We start from the raw sequence: 22,566 nt of genomic DNA on the forward strand, positions 1-22,566 counted from the left end.
GATGATTTTTCTTTCTTTCTTCTATAATAATGTTTTTCTTTTTCATTCCTTGTACAGCTGTTGACCTTGATACCACCCCATTACTAAATTAACAGGCACATTTTTAAATTCATTATGATTATAACACAAATAAAGTTTAATTGCTTCTCAAACTATACATGCAATTTGCCATCTAACAAGCACAATTCTGCAGGTTATAGATATTGCAGTGTAATTTCTGAAACACAGAGCCTGTGACCTGGGGTATCAATTAAAATTCTGTGCTTCATCAAGGTACATTAAAGATCCCATGACTGCCTAGCCAATCTCAGTACCTCACACACTTGGCTTACATTATATTACAGGCAACAATGCCAACAATGTATTGCACATTGATGCACAAATCAATATCAAGATATAGAGGTGTAATGCTACCGGGAGTGTGAAGAAATGCCCTACAAATAATTAGAATAATTTGAAACAGATGGCCAAGCAGCAGGCTCTAAAACCATTTATGGCAGGGGAAATAGTAGCAATGAAACTTCAAAAAATAATTACAGATTTTTGTACTCAAAGCATATTATCAAATGGCAAACCCTATTATCATATCACCTGATGAAATGCCATTTTTTTTTACTTAGAACACAGTTACATGCTGCATGCAAAAGTCATTTATAGTTAATAAGAGCTATGCAGTGTGGGGATGGCATTTGTTAAATGGATAGTGATAAGCATTTATATTACATAGCCTTGAACAACTACATGACTGAAATTGCATGATTTGCCAAAGGAGCTTTAACCTCAATTGTCAGCCTTGAGAACTAAAATTAGTGTTTTCACCTTTCCAGTTTTAGGGTCAAACACAAAGTGCTGGAGAAACTCAGCAGGTCAGGCATCATCTAGGGAGGGTATGATGGGTGATGTTTTGGGCAACCCTTCCTTCAGTTGAAATGCCAGCCGTCATTCCCTCCACAGATGCTGCCTGACCTGCAGAGTTTCTCCAGCATCTTGCGATTTGCTCGAGATTCCAGCATCTGCAATTCTTCATGTCTTCACTTTTGGGGCCAGTCACCTATTGCATTTACTTAAATATTTGGTGATAACGGTCAAGGTGAATGGTTAGCAAGTTTCATGTTAATATGGTGGAAAGGGTAGAGAGATTGGTTAGTTCATATATTAGGAAATGGTTAGGCGTTCCACGGTGTCTTAGTATGTGGCTTTATATGGGAAAGGTATTCTCCATAACATTGTCTAACCTAACAGAAGAGTTTAAGTGTGCTAAGGTGAGGGTAGAGTTGCAATTATCAGGGAGTAAGGATACTTTAGTTAGCAATCAGGTGCCAAGTAAGTAAGCAAGCAAGTAAGTATGTTTTATTTATATAGCACGTTTTAAGTCAACTCACATTGACACCAAAATGTTTTACATAAAATAGATAATAAGTTTCCATACAAACCATAGAAAAAGGTTAAAAAAATATAAAGAAAATGGACACAACACATTATAGAGTTCAACACAAACGTTCCCCCACAACATAATCAAAAATTTCCACTGTGGGGAAAGGCACCAGAAAGTTATGTCCTCTTCCTCTGTGAAACACCTGAGGTCAGGGCTCATTTGTGGCCTTGCAGCCAGTCCGATGATTTTCAGGGCCCTCTTGCCGTGAAGATGAAACTCCGGCGTCGGGTGAAACATTCCTCAGCGGCTTGGAAAGTCTGGAGCGGCTGCCTCCTCCCCGGAGACTGGGGCACTCGTAGCCCTCAGGCCGCGCTGGTTGGAGCTCCGATACCGGCGAACTCGATCCCATGCTCCGCAGTGCTCCAAATCCAGCGCCACCCGCGGCCTGATGCCCGCAGCCACAGCTCCATGATGGTGGGAGTCGGCAGCCACAGCGCTCCGGAGCTTACCCCACGGCGACCCAGCGCTGCGCCATCGCCAAAGCTGTAGTCCCGGCCGGTCCCGACAAGAAACACCGCTCCATTCTAGATGGTAGGCCACGAGGACGGGGCAAAGAAGCAGCTTGGAGGGATGATGCCTCTCCGACCAGGTCGGAGACTAAGAAATAAAGTTTCCCCTTTCCCCACCCCCACCCACCACATAAACGACCACCAACTAACATTTTATGACATTTTATGACAGGGCAAAATTAAAAAAAGGTGAAAATGTAACTAGAAGGAGGAAGTGGTACTCAGGCAGTAGAAGAAGCACAAGCAGCTCTGAGTCACACAGAAATTGCTGGGAGGGTGCAGCAAGGGAAAGGAGGCAGGGCTCAGCACAGGAAAACCAGTGTGGAGTAAGGCAGGTCCACCAAAGAGGAGGAAATTTGTTGTAGAGCAGGTACATCGGCAGGAGGAAGCAGTGAAATGTGTAAGGGCAGTAGCCCAGGTTAAGCAGGGACAGTGCATGATTTGGGAAAGTGTAGAAAACAGGTGGTATAGCTGGAGGGCCCTGTGGTGCATGGAGGCGGGTCATGTAAGTTTCCTTATAAGGGCTATTTATGATGTGCTGCCATCACTGCAGAACATCAAACAATGGGTAGGTGGGGATCCGCCATGTCCCTTTGTTCAGAGGTGGCAACGTTGAGGCATATTTTATCAGGATGTAGGACTAGTCTTTCTCAGGGTCAGTAAACTTGGTGGCATAACCAGATCTTGAAGTGCATAGCTGCAGCAATTGATAGGAGGAGAGTACAAGTGAATTCAGTAAGCATCTGGACTGGGAGTGTAGCAATTGATTTTGTCCATGAGGGAGAAAAAGGAAGAGGAGGGGAGTTTGCCGATAGGTATGAGTCAGGACAGTTACAGGGAGCCAATGATTGGGAGATGCAGGTAGATTTAGGAGGAAAGCTTGTTGTTCCACAGGAAATATTTACAGTCGTACCAGTGAGGCCTGATGTGATGTTATGATCAGCGGATAGTGTATTCTATAGAACTGACGGTGCCTTGGGAGAACTTAGTGGATGAGGCTTATGAAGGGCTTATATATGTAGAGATGACAGCAGAAGTTGAGCAGAGGATGGAGAGCAAGAGTATGTCCAGTAGAGGTGGGTTGTAGAGGTTTCATAGTAAAATCGACCACGCCGCTATTTGGAGAGATAGGAATTCGTGGGCAGAGTTTGCGTCAGGCTGCAAAGCAAATGTCAGAGGCAGCAGAGCTAAGCAGTAGGTGGATTTGATGGAGAAGAAATAATGTCAGTTGGGGGCAGAAAGGAAATGTATGACATGCAGTATGTGTATTTCTTTGTAATTGTAGTCTGTGCAAGGGTGATATTTGTGATGGTATAAGATTAATGATGGGCTAGGATCAGTAGAAGATAGGATACAGGTGTTTAGAATTTGTTAGAGTGAGCTAATTGGCTGCAGCTTCTTTTATTTATTAGAAACTGGTAGAATAGGTGGTGAGAGAAGTTATAGATAATACGTTCACGAGTAGGCCATTTGGCCCTTCTCCCCATATCCCCTGACTCTGCTATTTTTAAGACCCCTATCTAGCTCTCTCTTGAAAGCATCCAGCGCACCTGCCTCCACCGCCCTCTGAGGCAGAGAATTCCACAGACTCACCACTCTCTGTGAGAAAAAGTGGTTCCTCGTCTCCGTTCTAAATGGATTACTCATTATTCTTAAACTGTGGCCCCTGGTTTTGGACTCCCCAACATTGGGAACATGTTTCCTGCCTCTAACGTGTCCAAACCCTTAACAATCTTATATGTTTCAATGAGATGCCCTCTCATCCTTCTAAACTCCAGAGTGTACAAGCCCAGCTGCTCCATTCTCTCAGCATATGACAGTCCCACCATCCCGGGAATTACTCCAGAGTGTACAAGCCCAGCTGCTCCATTCTCTCAGCATATGACAGTCCCACCATCCCGGGAATTAACCTTGTAAACCTACGCTGCACTCCCTCAATAGCAAGAATGTCCTTCATCAAATTAGGGGACCAAAACGGCACACAATACTCCAGGTGTGGTCTCACTGGTGCTCTGTACAACTGCAGAAGGACCTCTTTGCTCCTATATTCGATTCCTCTTGTTATAAAGGCCAACATGCCATTCACTTTCTTCACTGCCTGCTGTACCTGCATGCTTACTTTCATAGACTGATGAACAAGGACCCCCAGGTCCCGTTTTTAAGGGGAATTGTTCTGGGATGCCAGAACCAACTGTTGAGCCTTCCCGAGGTGTTATGGGCTTAACTCATTGAAACATCAATGAAGGGAGGTGCTCACTTGATAACCCCAATAATATTATTGCATCTACAGGATTAGTTTTTTTTTTAAAGAGCTAATTAATATGTGGGTATTTGGCAGATAGAGACAAGAGTCAATCGTTTAAATTAAGTTTTATTCATAAAACGTTTAAACTAATGATGGGTCGCACACAACCAACAAAATTGATCCAGCCACAACGGTGGACTAGAGCGATTGAACAGGCATCGCCCAGAAAGCGCGCCAAAACGTAACCCCTCCCAGTGTCACATGCCCGAGGCACCTGACCGCAGGGTTTGACTACCTGCGAGCACCAGCATGTGCCGCTACAGGTAGATTTTTTTGAGGGGTTATTTTGCATATGGAGTTGGTGTATTTAGTTAGATAATACTTTAGTTTTGGGCTTGGTTTTCTTAGTTGAGCACTTATCAGGAGTTATAGCACAAGTATGGTGTGTTTTAATAGTAATTTCGTTAGCTGTTTATTGCATGTTTACATGTTTCATGTTAACCTGTGGGTAGCTGTTTATTGCATATGGAGTTTCTTATTATCTTTAGCATAAGTGCGTATAATCAGCTGGAGTACTTTGACTTTGGGCTTGGTTTTCTTAGCAGAGCACTTACCTGTTGTTATAGTACAAGTATTTTATATTTTAATTGTAATTCTGATAATGAAGATATGGAACTGAGAAAATTGTAAAGGAAGAGCACAATGAATCACAACAATGCCAACAAAATAGGAACAGGGTGGACCAGTGTACTGCATGCTAAAAACATCTGTAAAATAATCTGTCCAAACTGGGGCTGTATTATTTTTTGGCTATTCTTAATAACAATTTGAAGCAGAAATTAGGGTGCCTATATTGGTTAATAAAGTTTAAGATTCACATTCAGATTTTATTGGCCAGAGAAAATTCGGATGTAATCCCAAAATTAAAAACTAGTACACATTTATCATAATTATTACAATTAAAGTCTAATCTATGATTGTCTAACTATGACTGTCTATCCATACCCTATTAAGGTACAATATATAATTTGAGACCTCAATTAGTAAAGTAAATCTTCAAAATCATAAGATGTTCAAGTGTTGACAACTTGCATACAAAATGTTAGTCTCAATTTCCAATTTGGCTCAGGCCTTTTCGTTGGATTGCCCTGCTTCCAGAACAAGCCTGGATTTTTAAAAAAAGCACAATTATGAATATCCCAATCTGGCAAAAGCAATATTATCTTAAATGAAGGTAGACAGAAATGCTGGAGAAACTCAGCGGGTGAGGCAGCATCTAAAGAGCGAAGGAAATAGGCAATGTTTTGGGTCGAGACCCTTCTTCAGACGTGATGGTGGGGGTGGGGGGGTGGGGGGGGCTGGAGAAAGACAGGAAGAGGCAGAAATAGTGAGCTTAGGGAGAGCTGGGAAGGGGAGGAGAAAGCAGGGACCTCCTGAAATTGGAGAAGTCAATGTTCATAAATGGAGGAGGCCATGATCCTGAGCGCCTCCATGGCCAGAGTGAGGCCCAAATTGGAGGAGCGGTCATATTTCGCTTGGGCAGTTTATACCCTAGCGGTTCGAACATTGACTTCTCCAATTTCAGGTAGTCCCGGCTTTCTCCTCCCCTTCCCAGCTCTCCTTAAGCCCACTATCTGCCTCTTCCTTTCTTCTTCCCGCCCCCACCCTCACATCAATCTGAATAAGGGTCTCAGTCCAAAACGTTGCCTATTTCATTCGCTCCATAGATGCTGCCTCACCCGCTGAGTTGCTCCAGCATTTACCTTCGATTTTCCAGCATCTGCAGTTCCTTCTTAAACATTATCTTTAGTGAATTCAGTTTATTTTTATCTGGAATAAGCAGTGAACTGATTTTTTTTTAATCTTTGCCTTTCCCCGTACTCTGCTTTTTTTCCCATCTGCCCACTTTAATCTTGCCCCCTCAACTTCAGTTTGCATTATTCCTTATGTAGATTTTATTAAATTCTTCATGGAAAAACCATGTAAACTAAATGCATTACACTTCCTTTATTGATTTTCTGTCACTCTGTTTAAGCTAAGAGGCTCTTGATGCATGGCTTGGCCTTTATAAACCACTGTTTACCAGATGATTGCTTCATCTTTCTCCAAATGCTCAGCGATTATCCTCTGCATTAGAGACTCCAGTAGTTCATCAACAAAAGTGTAAATCCACCATAATTTTTCCAAGTTATCTTCATCTCATTCTCTGATGAGTTGACTTTCTGTTTTTGAACCCTCAGGGTTATGGAATGAATCTTTGTAGTGGTTTTCAAATGGTAAACATGTTACATCAGTAACAAGGGGCATAGAGTTAGAATTATCGATAAAAGCATGAAGAAATTATAAAAATTATTTTTGGACCTGGAAGGTTAGTGGATGATGCACTAAACTAACTTTTCAGAGACATTATTAAACCATCTTGCATGGCTGCCTTCATTGGGGATTTCCTGAATCTCTCGGCAGCTCCTTTACCATGTTTTTGGCTGATCAAATCCACTATAACGTATAACGTTAGTACCTCCACCAATGTAAAGCACTTTGGTCAACGGGAGTTGATTTTTAAATGTGCTATAGAAATAAAAGTGACTTGACTTGACTTGACAATCATTAAGACAGAGATCACTGCACATTACGCTGATGTATTAAAATATATTTTTAAATCTGCAACAGTAATTTTTTGTTTGTTTTTTTCTTTTAACTGTTTGGAATCAAGGCATCGCTGGCAAGACCAGTATCTATTCTCTGTACCCAAGTGCCCTTCAGAAGAAATTGGTCACCTTATTTTACCAGTGCATTCCTTATAGAGACAGTACCCCCAGAATGACATTGGGCTGGCTGTTCCTGGATTTAAATGCAACAATGTCAAAGGATATCCTTTGAATTTAGAATGATCATGAAAATTAGGGTGTTGCCAAGTACCTGAAATAGTTGCTTTTCTTGGGGGTGGCGGCTTCAGTTTGGAAGATGCTGCCTAAAAGCCTAGATGAGTAAAACTGTAGCACATTTTGTTGATGGCACACTCAACAGTCACAGGGCAGGGTTTGTGGAGGGAATTCATAAGGAAATCGACTAGGATGGTAGTGAAATCAGAAACAAGTAAGTTGATATTCTAGGGCATGTAGGTATTAAGAAAGAGGTGTTACATTATTTGAAGATCATTAATGTAGATAAATCCCCAGTGTCTGTTAGGATCTATCCCAGGATACCGAGGGAGGGTACAGCAGTAGAATATTGGTGTTTGTATCCTCATTACTTATAGACAAGGTCCAAGAATCTGAAAAATATCCAATGTTGTTCCTTTATTGAACGAGGGCATGGGAACAATCTAGTGAGCATAACATCTGTATTCAATGCTATATATCTGCTGCATGGCAGAAGACTCCTAGACTCAGATTCAGATTCAGATTCAGATTCAGATTCAATTTTAATTGTCATTGTCAGCGTACAGTACACTGCAGCCTGGAGGGGGGAAGCCACCAAGCCAAAAGCAGGACCGGTGGACCACGACCTCCAGGAGTGAAGCCACCAGCTCCTGCTCATCCCCCGAGACCAGAAGGATAGCACTAGTCATGATGACGACAACAGATGCGACGGGTGAGGTGCAAAGCTGATAGGAGGGGGAACCGGGTTCAGGCCCACTGTGCCCCTCGGGTAGAAAGGTGGACAGGCAACGAGCAATTACATACTTGACACAAGTATATAAAATGATAAGCATAGATAGGGTAGGCATTCTGAACCTTTCTCAAGATTGAAATGTCCAACACTGGAGTGCACAGCTATAAGATGAGAGGGGAAAATTGAATGGACATGTGCAAGGCAATTATTTTTTAAACAGAGTGGTTGGGGTTTGGAACGCTTTGCCGGGGGTGGAAAGTCTCCATTATTGTCCCTGTACCCAAAAAGACAAGGATTACTGGTCTTAACGATTACAGGCCTCTCGCACTGACCTCATGAAGACCCTTGAAAAACTTGCGCTGGCCCAGCTGAAAAATATCATAAACCCCCTGCTGGACCCTCTGCAGTTTGCATACTGGGCCAATAGATCAGTGGATGACACAGTCGACCGAGGACTGCACTTCATCCTCCAGCCCCTAAACCACCAAGGGACCTGTGCAAGAATGTTGTTTGTGGATTTTAGCTCTACATTCAACACCATTGTGCCAGAGCTACTACACTCCAAACTCTCCAAGTTGACTGTGCCTGAACCCCTCTGTCAGTGGATCACCATCTTCCTGACAGACAGGAAGCAGCATGTGAGGCTGGGAAAGTACATCTCGGACCCGCAGACCCTCAGCATAGGAGCACTGCAAGTATGCATACTCTTTCCTCTCCTTTACTCTCTCTACACCAATGAATACACCTCCACAGAGTCCTCTGTCAAGCTTCTCAAGTTTGCGGATGACACAACCCTGATTGGAATGATCCAGGATGGGGAGGAATCTGCCTACGGACAGGAAGTGATACAGCTGGCGTCCTGGCGCCTTCGTAACAAACTGGAGTTCAATGCTCTTAAGATAGTGGAATTGATAGTAGACTTTAGGAGCTCCTCTCCTCGCCTCCCCCCCCCACTCACCAACAACAACACCAGTCACATCTGTGGAGGCCTTTAAGTTCCTTGGAACCATCAACTCAAGGACCTTAAATGGGGGGCCACCATCGACTCGACAGTCAAGGCAGTACTTTATAAGAGAGGATGTACTTCCTGCAGCAGCTGAGGAAACAAACACAATCTGTCACAGGCAATGATGGTCCAGTTTTATACTGCCATCATAGAGTCTGTCCTCACCATCTCCATCATGGTCTGGTTTGGCTCAGCCACCATCCGATTACCGGAGGCTGCAGTGAATCGTTTGATCAATGGAGAAGGTTGTTGGCTCCAGCCTTCCCTCCATTGACGAACTGTACACTGCAAGGGCCAGGAAGCGAGTGAGTAAGGCCTCTCTCACTCTGGCCACAAAGTCCTTGAACCACTTCTCTCTGGAAGGCGACTCCAGACTGTCAAAGCCGCAACAATCAGACATAAAAAGAGCTTTTCCCCCATGAGCAGTAGCTCTACTCAATAACCAAAAGTCTGTAGCCTCCTTTTGCTCTGGTATTTTATTTCATTCACATGTTTAAACTATAATATTTTATTCTTAATATTTTAATGGTTTATGTTTCATTCTTAATGGTTTACTATATGTCGGGTTGTTACTTGCGAGCTGAGCACCAAGGCAAATTACTTGTATATGGCCAATAAATTTATTCATTCAATCATTTGTTCATTAATTATGAGGCTTTTAGATAGGCACTTGAAAGTGCAGGGAATAGAGGGATATGGATCATGTACAGGCTAATGGGATCAGTTTAACTTGGTATCATGCTTGGTACAAACATTGTGGCTGAAGGGCCTGTTCTTTTGCTGTGAGAGAGGACCAAATGCAATAAATGAGATTGGAGGAGATGCTCATAAATCTCTGCCTCATTGACAAAAACCTCTTTGGATCCCTGTATGGTGGTGAGGGAGGAGGTGGTGGTACAAGTATTGCACCTCATACCACTGCAGGGAAATTGCCAGGTGACAGGGAGTGTGGGTGGAGAATGATGAGCAACCAAGGGATTCATGGAGAGTGTGGTCCTTGCAAAAAGTGGAAAGAGGGGCAGACGAGAGGTGAAGGAGACAGATCTAGAAAATGCATAGAAGTGTCATTATTGGCCCAATGAATTTAATCAAGTCAAGAGTGTTTCATTATCATATGTCGCAAATAGAACAATGAAATTCTTACTTACCGCAGCACAACAGAATATGTAAACATAGTATACTGTAAATAATATGATATACGAGAGAGAGAAAAAAAGGTTCAGTGTGTATATATACACACTGAACCTTTTTTTTCTCTCTCATATCTATATTACTAAAACTTTGTTCTTGACCGGTTTTGGCGATCTGTGCTGCGATTTCCGAGAGATCGCCGCAACCTATGGCTGTCATTTTTGGCCACCTCGCTCAGAGCCCCCCCCCCCCCCCCTCCGCCGTATATGTGCCGAGGATTTTTCCCGTCGATGAAGTATGACAGAGATATCAATGATTTTACAAAATTCTCCATTCTCTCTGCTGCCCCCGCTGGCAGCAGGGGGGAGGGACTATAAAACAAGGAAGTGGTGTGCCTCAATCAGTCTCTGAAAGTGGTGTGCCTCAATCAGAGCTCTGAATGACAAATGTCTACAGCACTGTGAGTACCCTTAATTTGGTTTGAAAATGACAATATGGTTAGAGGTAAAAAAGCACTGCCTGCAAATGGTTGTTTGGGTTTGAGTTGAAGTAAAAAGGCACTCTCTTCCCCCCCCCCATCCCTCTCCTCTCCAACCCCTCCCCCTCTTCTCTCCCCCCCCTCCCCCTCCCCCTCCGCTCCCCCCCCTCTCCACTTCTCCCCCCCTTTCCCTCCTCTCCTCCTCTCCTCCTCTCCCCCCCTCCTCCCTCCTCCTCCCCCCCCCCCCCTCCCTCTCCCCCCTCTCCTCCTCCCCTCTCCTCTCCTCCCCCTCTCCTCCCCTCTCCTCTCCCCTCCCCTCTCCTCCCCCCCTCTCCCTCTCCCCTCTCCTCTCCTCTCCCCTCTCCTCTCCCCCCCTCTCCTCCCCCCCCTCTCCTCTCCCCCTCTCCTCTCCCTTCTCCTCTCCCTTCTCCTCTCCCCTCTCCTATTCCTTCTCCTCTCTCCCTTCTCTCCTCTCCCTTCTCCTCCCTCTCCCCCCTCCCCCTCCCTCTCTCTCCCCTCTCTCCCCCCCTCTCTCTTCTCCCCCTCTTTTTCTCCCCCTCCTCCCATCCATCCCCTCCCCTAAACCCCCCTTCCCTCCACACACCCCTACCCCCTCTCTCCTTCCCCTCTCTCCCCCCCTCTCTCTCTTCACCCCCCCTCTCCTCCCCTCCTCCCCCCTCCTCCCCCCCCCCTCCTCTCTACCCCCCCCTCCCTCCTTTCCTCCCCTCTACCCCCCTCCCTCCTCTCCTCCTCTCCACCCCCCCTCTCCTCCCTCTCCCTCCCGCCTCCTCTCCGCCCCTCCTCCCGCCTCCCTCCCTCTCCTCTCTCCCTCTCCCTCTCCCTCTCCCTCTCCCTCTCCCTCTCCCTCTCCCTCTCCCTCTCCCTCTCCCCCCTCCTCCTCCCCCCTCCTCCACTCCCTCTCCCTCCTCTCCCCCCCCTCCTCCTCCCCCCTCCTAACTAACTCCCCCCCCCCCTTCCCTCCCCCCTCGTCCTTCCCCCCTCTCCTCCTCTCCTCTGCCCCTTCCCTCTCCCCCCTCCACCCCCTTCTTCCCCCCCTCTCTCTCCCCCTCTCTTTTTTCCCATACCTTTTTGCCCCCCCTCCTCCCATCCATCCCCTCCCCTAAACCCCCTCCCCCACACACACCCTTATCCCCTTCCCTCCCTGCCCCCCCCCTCTCCTCCCCCCCTCCCATTAGCATGAGTGCGCGGGGGGGGGGGGGGGTAGTTAGTGTGTGACGCTGCATGCCGCCTCCCCCCCCCCCCCCACTTTGGGAGAATAGACCCAACGGGTCTGCACTTGGTCTAGTATATATATATATATACACACACACATATATATACTACACATTTTTTGTCTTTTGCACACACACACACACACACACACACACCAACACACCAAAAAATAATAGTGCTATAATAATATTAATAGTCCATTGTAGTTCAGAGCTTATATGAGGTTGTAGTGTTTAGTAGCCTGATGGCTGTAGGGAAGAAGCTGTTCCTGAACCTGGACGTTACACTTTTCAGGCTCCTGTACTTTATTTCCAATGGCAGTGGTGTGATGAGTGTGTGACCAGGATGGTGTGGGTCTCTGATGATGTTGGCTGCCTTTTTGAGGCAGCGACTCCGATAAATCCCTTTAATGGTGAGGAGGTCAGAGCCAGTGATGGACTGGGTAGTGTTCACAACTTTTTGCAGTCTTTTCCACTCCTGGACATTCAAGTTGCCGAACCAGGCCATGAAGCAACCAGTCATTATGCTCTCTACTGTGCACCTTTAGAAGCTCAAGACAATCCTATTTGACATACCGAATCTCCGTAATCTTCTGAGGAAGTAGAGGCGCTGATGAACTATCTTTATAATTGCAATTGTGTGCTGGGTCCAGGAAAGATCTTTGGAAATATGCAAGCCCAGGAATTTGCAGTTTTTGACTTTGTCCACCATCATCCCATTGATATAAACATGACTGTGGGTCCTCATCCTTCCTCTTCCAAATTCCACAACTAGTTCTTTGGTTTTGAGAGTCAGGTTGTTGTGCTGGCACCATTTGGTCAATCAGTCGATCTCACTTCTTATCACCATGTGTAATTTGACCCACGACGATGGACGTTAGTAGCAAAGGTGATAAAATTGATGAATAATGCATGTATAAAGGAAGTTGCACATGCAGTCATTGATCTACCAAGGAAAGGAAAGAGTTGCAGAGGGGTGCCACAATGGGTTAATAACAGGACCCATTCCATTGCGGAAAACAAAATGACTGGAGTAGTCTGGCACCATCAAATGTCCATGCCGACACTTTGTTTTGTAGGTAATAGAAGAATTGAAAGAGAAACTTTGGGATGAGGTATGATTTCAACCATTGAGAGGATGGGTAATACTACAGGCAGGATGTGCCTTGTCTGTAGCCTTTGCTGATTTAAGTGTCCTCAGCCATTACTTGTCTTGAACATGGAATTAACTGCATTTGGGTAGGGTTCTCAAGATGATCAAGATGCATTATCCACCTTGTAATCTTGGCTGAACAAGTTTGTTATCCCTTCAGCATCATTCTTCATACACTTTGTAGTGGCCCTTGCCATTGTTGAACATGAGGATGTTGGAGATTTTATTGTTCACCACTAGATGCGATAAGGGCCCAATGTTTTGATCATTATCTCTATTGTTATGTTTTTGACTGTTTAGCATACCTGTAGTCATATGTTCCAGATTAGCTAAATTGGAACTTCAATAAGTTGGAACATTTTTAGGCCTTATGCAAGTCCTTCTACATTTGTCACATAACCAAGGATAATGCCCTGTCATGCCTATAATTGTGGAGCAAGGGATGTACCAGGCCATGGTATCCGCAGAACTGTTTAAACAAACGGATCTTGGAAATGTTAACTACAGTAAAGCAGACTTTGCAGAAAAGAGAAAAGGTACACAAAATTGCTGGAGAAACTCAGCGGGTGCAGCAGCATCTATGGAGCGAAGGAAATAGGCGACGTTTCGGGCCGAAACCCTTCTTCAGGCTGATGGGAGGTGGGGGGGGGAGAAGGAAGGAAGAGGGGAGGAGGACGAGCCCGAGGGCGGGCAGATAGGAGGGTGGGAGGAGACAGCTCGAGGGTTAAGGAAGGGGAGGAGACAGCAAGGGCTAGCAAAATTGGGAGAATTCAATGTTAATGCCATCCGGACGCAAGGTCCCCAGGTGGAATATGAGGTGCTGTTCCTCCAATTTCCGCTGTTGCTCACTCTGGCAATGGAGGAGACCCAGGACAGAGAGAAAAGTACACAAAATTGCTGGAGAAACTCAGCGGGTGCAGAAAAGAGATAGCAGTTACTGAGATGCAGATTATAGTGCTGTACAAATACAATCTGTTGTTATTTAGACAATGGGATTGTCACTTGTGAAACTGAACAATGAGTCAAATTACTCACCCAGATCTCAATCCATGCTGGTATGAGTTCACTCTGGGAATAGCAGAACATAATTCCTTAAGACCCATCATCCTAGAAATTTCAAATCTATTCATAAAGGAGACAGTAAATGGGGAAGAAATTAAAGGATCATATATTAGTGTAAGTGGGTGCTTGATGCTGAGTGCAGGCTTTATGCACCTAATGGCATTTTCCATGATGTACAGCATTACGATGACTTATTCTAATTCCCAGGACAGAAGAGTGCAAATAGATACACAAAGTTTACTTTAAGAAACCAGCGGATACTTCACTCACCTGATGCTGGTCAAGGTCAAAGATTGAAGAATGACAATGTGTAAGAAGGAACTGCAGATGCTGATTTAAACCAAAGATACATAAAAAGCTGAAGTTACTCAGCAGGACAGGCAGCATCTCTGAAGAGAAGGAATGGGTGACGTTTCAGGTCGAGAAGAATGACAAATTTGACTGATGCACGAGCTGAAAGACAGGAAGCACAATTTTAGTATTAAGCCTATTGCAAGTGGGTTTTTTTTAAAATAGGGAATTTCTGCTAAAATAGTTAGTATGATTGTCTCCCTCAAATGTGAAAAGAGTTTGTGCATTTTCCAGTAATAATCTGAGTAATTTTCTCCTCCCTTTGACCCAATGAGTCCACGCCAACTATCGATCACCCATCCACACTAGTTCCATGTTATCCCGGTTTAATATCCAGTCCCTACGCATTAGGGATGTGTACAAACCTGCACGTTTCTGGAATGTGGGAGATAAACCAGAGTGCCTGGAGGAAACCCAAGCGATCCAGCTGTGCCACCCTGTATGCCATTGTACCACCCTGATGCATGCAAGGCAGACTTGGTGAATGATTGCCAAAGTGAATATCCATTTCTGTTAATTTAGCCCAGGAAAATTACTCAGTTTATAAATGGGAAATGCACAATCAACTGTTTTCACATCTGAGGGAGACAAATATTCTTACATACCAATTATACTAACCATTTTAGCAGCAATTTACTATTAAAAAATACACTTGCTGTCACAGATTTCAGCGGCTAAATTACGTCACAAATATTCCAAATATGAAAAAATATTTACCTTAAAATACAATTACCTTTCAGAATCATCAATTATACTGAAATGTGATTAGCATAAAGTATAACTGATATTTTCCAGTATATTGGCAGTGATAAACAGCAAAGAATATATCACCCAGAAAGTAATGTAATTTTTTTGTAACTTTAGCCAGATTAATAATGCAATAATCTAATTGGATAACAGAACATCAATAGATTTGAAATGGTCATTTCCTATTGAGACTAAAATGCAATATTTTGTTGCTTTGCAACATGTCTACAAATGGCAGTAATAAAAACTCCCGTTTCACATACTAGAATTAAATCATTAGAAAAACTTTTGGGTATTATTATTTAGCTTTGAAATAGAGTATTTATTATAATCAGCCAATTATCGAATGCTTTTGAGATTGACAAGTATCCAAGGTTAAACTTGTATCTCGAAGTGAATCATTTCATTCATCGCAAGGATTGCAACTGAACATAATGGAATGTAAAATTTTACCTTTTCATCTGTAGTTCTGAACAGAGAAATGAAGCCATTCATTTGGAAATGTAACCTTTGTGCGAATGCATGAAATTGTTGAAAATGTTACAATGCCTGATGCCTGAATAGGATCATATCAGACACAGGTTTAGAAGAGAACTCCTGAATGTTAGGACCTTGTGATTGGCATTTTAAGATTATTTTATTTTCAGCATACATAATATAATCTTCCTATCCCAAATGCAACTAATACGATTGTAAACTTTCAAATCTGTTTGGAATTTATTTGGTGTTCAGGTAAAGACATTTGACACGCTACTAATTCATTTCAAAACACTATTGTGAATGCTCCTCAGGTCAGAAACAAGAATTCCACAGCACGGACCGGATTATAGAAAAGCAGTTTTGTGAACAAAATCACAGTATAAAATGCATTGTAAAGGTTTAAGAGAAAACCGAGCCATAGCCTTTGAACTCTGTCAGCAGCAAGAAAATAAAATCAGTCATATGTAGACTGAAGAGATAACAATATATTTGAAAGCTCAATGGCATTTGGGATTCTTTGATACACTTGTGAGCAGCTTCTGTTGATTCAAGATAAAACTCTGCCTCTGATCTTCTGGGAATACCTGTGCAGACTGCAAATATTATGATTGCCTCCAACCATACTCTTCTCAGCAGCTTCACAGATGCACAAATTTTCAAGAAGGACCTATCCATGTCACCTTTAACTGCATCCAAATAACATGTTAAGTTTACAAGGATTCCCAACATGAATGAGTCGTGTGATACAATCTGACGAAAAGGGTGCATCTTGTCTGCTGCAGGTACTGTGTGTTAAACAGTATACAGAATTAGGAACCAATCTGTGTAAACAGTTAACAAATCACCATGTTTCCCTAATTTAATATCTGTACCTATCCCATCTATTTTTTTTTTTAACAATTTCAAGTTGTTAATCAACAAAGTATAATTAACTTCACTTATCCATGTTTTGTTAGTACATACTTTCATTCCACCTTAACATGTCTAGTTTATGATTGATGACACCACTGTTGCTGGGTAAATAAAGGATAATGAGTCAGAGTATATGACATCTGACTGAATGGTACTAGAACATCAACCTTGCTATCAACATCAGTAAAATCAAGGAATGGTTTGTTGACTTTAGAAGAGGAAGGCAAAGGATTCACAAACTTGTCTTCATCGATGGGTCGGTGGTGGAGAGACTCAAAAACCTCAAGTTCCAGTGCATGCATATCTCTGATGATCTGTCCTGGACCCAGCATATTGATGTAATCATAAAGAAACCAATCAACATCTCTACCTCAGGAGATCGAGGAGATTCAATATATTGACTAATAGTCTCTTGAACCTCTACAGTTGGACGGTAGAGAACATTTTGACTAGTTGTTTCACAGCCTGGTTCGATAACTCAAATGCCCAGAAACAAAGGAGATTACAAAAAGTGGTGAACACTGCCTGGGCCATAATGGGTACTGATCTCCCCACCATCAAAGGGACCTATTGGAGGCGCTGCCTCAAAAAGATAGCCAGCAACACCAAAGCCCCAGTCGTGCTCTTATTTTATTCCTGCAATTGGGAAGAAGGTATAGGAGTCTGAAAACGTATGTATAGGTTCAGGAGCAGCTTCTTCCCAACAACCCATCAGGCTATTGAACACTACAAACTTAAACTAAACTCTTAACTATGAATTGCTTTGGTTACACTTGGGACTTGTTTTTGCACTATATTGCTTGTTTTTATACATTGAACTTCTTCATTTGTTTATTATAGTGTCTGCTGACTTCTGGAATTACATACCTGTTGCGTGACTGCAAATAAGAATTTAATTGTTCTGCTTTGGGATATATGACAGTAAAACACTCTTGACTCTTGACTATTTTGCCGAGAAATTGCTAAAGATACAAATTGATAATGGGTGCAGAGTGAACAAAATGACTGAGTCTTTGTGAACAGTGGCTGTGTATCATCACGTTGCAGCACATAGATCATCAGTGCATCCCTCTAACTGTGAAATTTGAGGAATGAGTGGATGAAGTTCTATGAAAGAAGCAAATTTGAGTGCATAAACTCTATGCCAAATCAAATCCAGGAAAGGAAACATAAAGGAAGTAGAAGTAAAAACAATAAAGAGAACATATGGAGGAAATAGGAGGATAATGAAATAAAGTAGAAAAAAACAATATGGACTTAATTCTGTTTACTGCATGAAGAAATTAAATGCCACACTGAAAACGTGATAAAACCTCTCATAAACCCAAGGGATAATGAAAAATATGTGATTCTCAGAATCTAAAAGGCATTCAGCATTTGAACGTTGGCTGGCAGATCCATGTTCAGTCACTATTTTTGTTTTCCTTTTGATTTCCTAGCACTTATATTGAATGCAAGCCCAGGGACTTAGAGGCAGAGTGTTGAGATCCCAACTCTGACTGTTAACAGTGATGTGACAAATGCCAGATAATCACCAGATATATCAGCAAACAAGAAATTGTGTCTTGAAAATGATCAGTACTCACCAGCTGGTGCATTCTGATTGATTGTAATGTGCAATGCACAGTGCATTACCAAGGATTTGCCCTTCAAGAGGAACAATGAACAACATCCTCTTTTGAATAACAGAAGAGATGGAAGGCAATACAGATAATGTACCATCAGTGGCAGAATACCCCTTCTTTTTCATGTTTAATTGGGTTCAAACTAAATCCATGCAGTTTTTACTTTATCTCCTCCCATGATGCGATGAACACAACCATTCTGCAGAAAGCTAAAGCTGTCTTACACAACCACTTTGGTCCATCTGTAAATAGCTCGTTCTAAGTTCCCCCCCAGTCTAGTTTTGGTCAATAAAATACTGAATCAGGCACTTGAGCAACTAAACTTTTTTTTGGATAACACAACACAAATTCCCCTATAAAAATACATAACCACCGCGGGTTTAATCCTTGTATCTGCTTGGCAAGCAGAGACACTCCAAAAGGTCACACAGCCCCAAGTGTTCTTCCAGAAGATCGACATCCGACCTCATGGGAGCTACCTATTATAGGTCCCCAAACTTTGAGGGGCCGAGCCAAATAGGGGTGGTCTCTGTACAGTCCAATAACACATATTGATTACAACAGTACACCATGGACAGTTCCCCAACCCAATAACATAGTAACTAATACATTGTATTCGAAAGGAGCTTCTAGAAAGAAGCTAACAGATGAATAATTCAACATGTGCCTTGAGATTCAGACAATCCAGACAAAGCTCAACATTTCAACCAATCAACAACTATCCAAATAAGGCTTTGCAACATTATTTAAACTATGTATATCTGGTCTGCATTGACCCAATCAATTCAACACATTTTACACCTCATTGTAAGACTCTGCAGCTCTTATCTCGGCCACAGACAAACTGGCACCATTCAGCAACTTGTCTCAGTTCTGCAAAGGCACATTTAACTTGACCAAAATTGCTTAGCAGTACATCAGCCCTTACTCAATTTTAATACAATGGCTGCTCCAATTTAGCCAGGATTAACACATCCACCAACATTTCTCTCCCAAATGCTTGCTGTTAATTCAAATCTTCTCACCCATTGCCACACAAACAAAAATACAATGTTTAATGCCAGCAGGGGTGCCGCACGATGGCAGCCTCGCCAACAGTCTGTCTGTCTGTCTTTTCATGTTTTTGTTGGTATTTTTAGTGTGTTTTAAAAGTATGTGTTAATGATTTCTGGTTTGCTTTATGTGGAGGGGTGGGGGAGGGGGTTCGGAGAAACATTATTTCAATCTCTTATCTTGCCGGAGATGCGATTATTTTCCGGATCGTATCTCTTGTCACTCTGCGGCCTAACATCATGGAGAAGGCGACCTTGCAGGGACTGACTTTGAACCCCACCGCTGGGATGTGGACTTAATACAGAGCCGATCCTTCACCTGGGATCGACGCTCCACCTGTGGATTTCACTATCGAGGAGCTCGCAGTCTCAGTTAGAGACCAATGTCGGGAAGGTCCAAACGACACAGATTTCGACCAGCCCTGACCCGGGGTCAGATCGCACAGCGCCAGGGTGGTGAGATTTCCCCCCCCCCCCCCACCCCCAGGGTGGTGAGATTCCCCCCCCCCCCCCGGATGCAAGAGCTTGATCGCCCCGCTGCTGTCCATGCAGGACACCCAGGCACTAAAGCCACTGTTTCATGGGCACAAAGCATGTTTTACTGGCCTGGCATGGCCGAATACATCAACGACAATGTGGCCGTTTGTGCTGTGGGCAATAGCATGGCACCTCATCAACAAAAGCAACCACTTCATCCACATCCGTTACCTTGCGCTCCCATGGTCTACAGTGGCAGCTGATTTATTTCAGTGGCACGTCAAGCAGTGCCTGGTGCTTGTGGATTCGTATTCAGGGAGGTTCGACATTGATTTTCTCAGCAGCCCCACTTCCAGCGGCGTGATTTCAAAATTATCTCATCATTTTTCAATCCATGGATCTCCAGGCAAGGTTGTTGACTGACAATGGCAGCCAGTTCACCAGCCAACAATTCAGAGAGTTTGCCAGATGCTGGAATTTTCACCATATCACCAGCAGCCCTGAGTATCCACAGTCTAATGGGTTGGCTGAACGGGCTGTCCGAAGTGCGAAACAACTCATGGAGCGTTCTCACGGGGCCAAATCTGACATATTACTGGATTTGCTCAACTTATGCAACATTTCCCATGACCCTGCCGGGTTCCTCTGCTCAACGATTATTATCAAGGCAGACCCATACCCCGTTGCCCGTCGCAGAACAAACGTTAATTCCACATGTCTTTCCATCAGAGGATATTCATACCAGGTTACAACAGAAGCATGGCATTCAAAAAAAGTAGTTTGACAAGATGAGCAGGCCTCTGCCGCCATTGACCAAAGGACAGGTGCTCCGCTTACAGACTGACAAAGGCCATGACCTTGTTGGGGTGATTTCTGGTCTAGCTTCGGAGCCACGCTCGTACATTGTTAGAGCCGATGGCGGCACCTACCGATGAAACAGACAACATCTTCTGCCTGTGAAGGAGCCAATCCCTCCTCCTTATTATCCGGATCATTCATTTCAATCTGCATCTGGTAGCCCTCTCATGCTCTTGCCAGCACAACAATCCATGCCTGTGACAGTTCCTCTGTCTGTCCCATCTTCGCCTGCACCACAGTCTCCTGCTTCGACCCCAGAGGCGTTGGTCCACTCCCTCACTGTGGCGAAATCACCAACCCTGTCCCCAGAGAAGAGGAATAGAGATGGCTTCTATCGTACACATGCCGGTCGTGTTTGCAGGCCGGTTGTGAAGTACCCGGACTATGTTTGACTTTACATACATCTGTCATCGGTTGTGATTTTTGCTTTGCTTAGTTAGGGTATACCGTGTTATTGATTCTTTAAGAGGGAGGGGGGGGATGTAGATTCCTGGCTCATGTTATGAGTCATGCTTTCGTAGTTATGCCCACTAGCTTATTAGCGTCGCGAGCTACTGCACTCCACAGTCTGAAGTGAACTTTCAAGTGAGAGCTTGTAGTTGTTTATTCTAAATAAACAGTGTATAACCTGACATGGTGTGAGGTCTTTATAATTACAAGGACTCCAAACCAACACTCACCAACAAGAGCAGACTGCACACACAAGAGCAGACTGCAACTTATCTTCCTATCCCGCTCTGATTGCCTCTTTGTCAAAGACTCCCACTTGGCCTAAACACAACATCACTCCCAATAGGCAGCGCTGTGAAACTTTGCCTTATTTTTATGCACTCCTCAATTAGCCAAATAGTATGCTCCAACCAATACACTGGTTACCTTTAAATTGTCTCATCTCGCAAGTTAGCTGGCTTCAGCTGACTCCAATAATCCACCACGCATCTTTTTAAATTCTCCTGCACGTTCCTGATAGTGCAATTGAATGTCAGCACCATTTACTTTACAAACCTTCCTGATCTTATCCCAACTAACAAAATCAGAAAGTGGTTGGTACGTGAGACATAGAGTCAGAGGGTCATACAGTGCTGAAACAGGTCATTTGGACCCTCTGATCCAAGTTGAATAGTTCGGCCAAATTACCTGTTCGTATTATTTGTATGCATTTGGCCCACATTGTCTCTAATTCTTTTATCTCCAAGTATCTGTCAAAACATATTTTAAATGTGGTTATTGCACCTGCCTCGGCCAGTTTGTTCCACGTGGGTACCACTTTGCGTCTGCATGAGCTGTGGCTAATATCAAAGCTGTTTTTTTAAGAGAAATCTAAATAAAGGTTTGTTGGAGAAAGGGATCAAAGGATATGTGAACTGGAATAGGATGAGAAGACTGTCATAAAGCATAAACACCAGCACAGGGCAGCATGACCAAATGATACACTGTGAGCTGTGACTTTGATGTTATATTTTCTAAATAGATGTTACAGTTGTTAACCAGAAGCATCGTACCCACAGATACCTTGTGCATTTTGGAAACAGCTTTTGACATCCATCACACTTGACACCTTTCTTTTAAAACAAATACAAAGTAATTCTCCTCAGATCTGATTCATTTGAACAGTCAAACAACTAAGGCAAAGAGGATCCAACAATGTTCATGAGTATCAAAACAGCTGCAAATCTGTGCTCATTTTTCAGTTGTGCAACTGTTCATACTTTTAACATGTAGTTAGACATACATCAGTTAAAGAGACCTAGAATCTTTGTTATGGAGGGCAAAATTTATGTTAATTACCTGACTGAAGGAATTTTATTCAGAAGCAGAATTATACTCTGCACAAAGTCCGTGATATTTCTTCCATATCCTCCATGTGTTTGATTCACTGACAAACAAGGTGTTCTTGAGCAGTTAACAAGTTAACAAGTAATTGCAGCTACTGTATTGCCAATGGCATATTGAACTTTATTTCAAGAGTGTTGGAGTTTAGAAATATCTCATCAGAAGCACAATGTCACAAGGGCACTGACACGGGTGAACACGAGAAAAGCTGCAGGCCCCGATGGCATCTCGGGGCGAGTACTCAAGTCCTGTGCTAAGCAGCTAGCTCCAGTGCTCACTACATTATTCAACCTCTCCCTGGACAAGTCCGTGGTCCCTGCCTGCTTCAAAAAATCCATCATTGTACCGGTACCAAAAAATGCCTC

Source organism: Leucoraja erinacea, chromosome 12 (genome assembly GCF_028641065.1).
Source record: "Leucoraja erinacea ecotype New England chromosome 12, Leri_hhj_1, whole genome shotgun sequence".
Classification (NCBI taxonomy): domain Eukaryota; kingdom Metazoa; phylum Chordata; class Chondrichthyes; order Rajiformes; family Rajidae; genus Leucoraja; species Leucoraja erinaceus.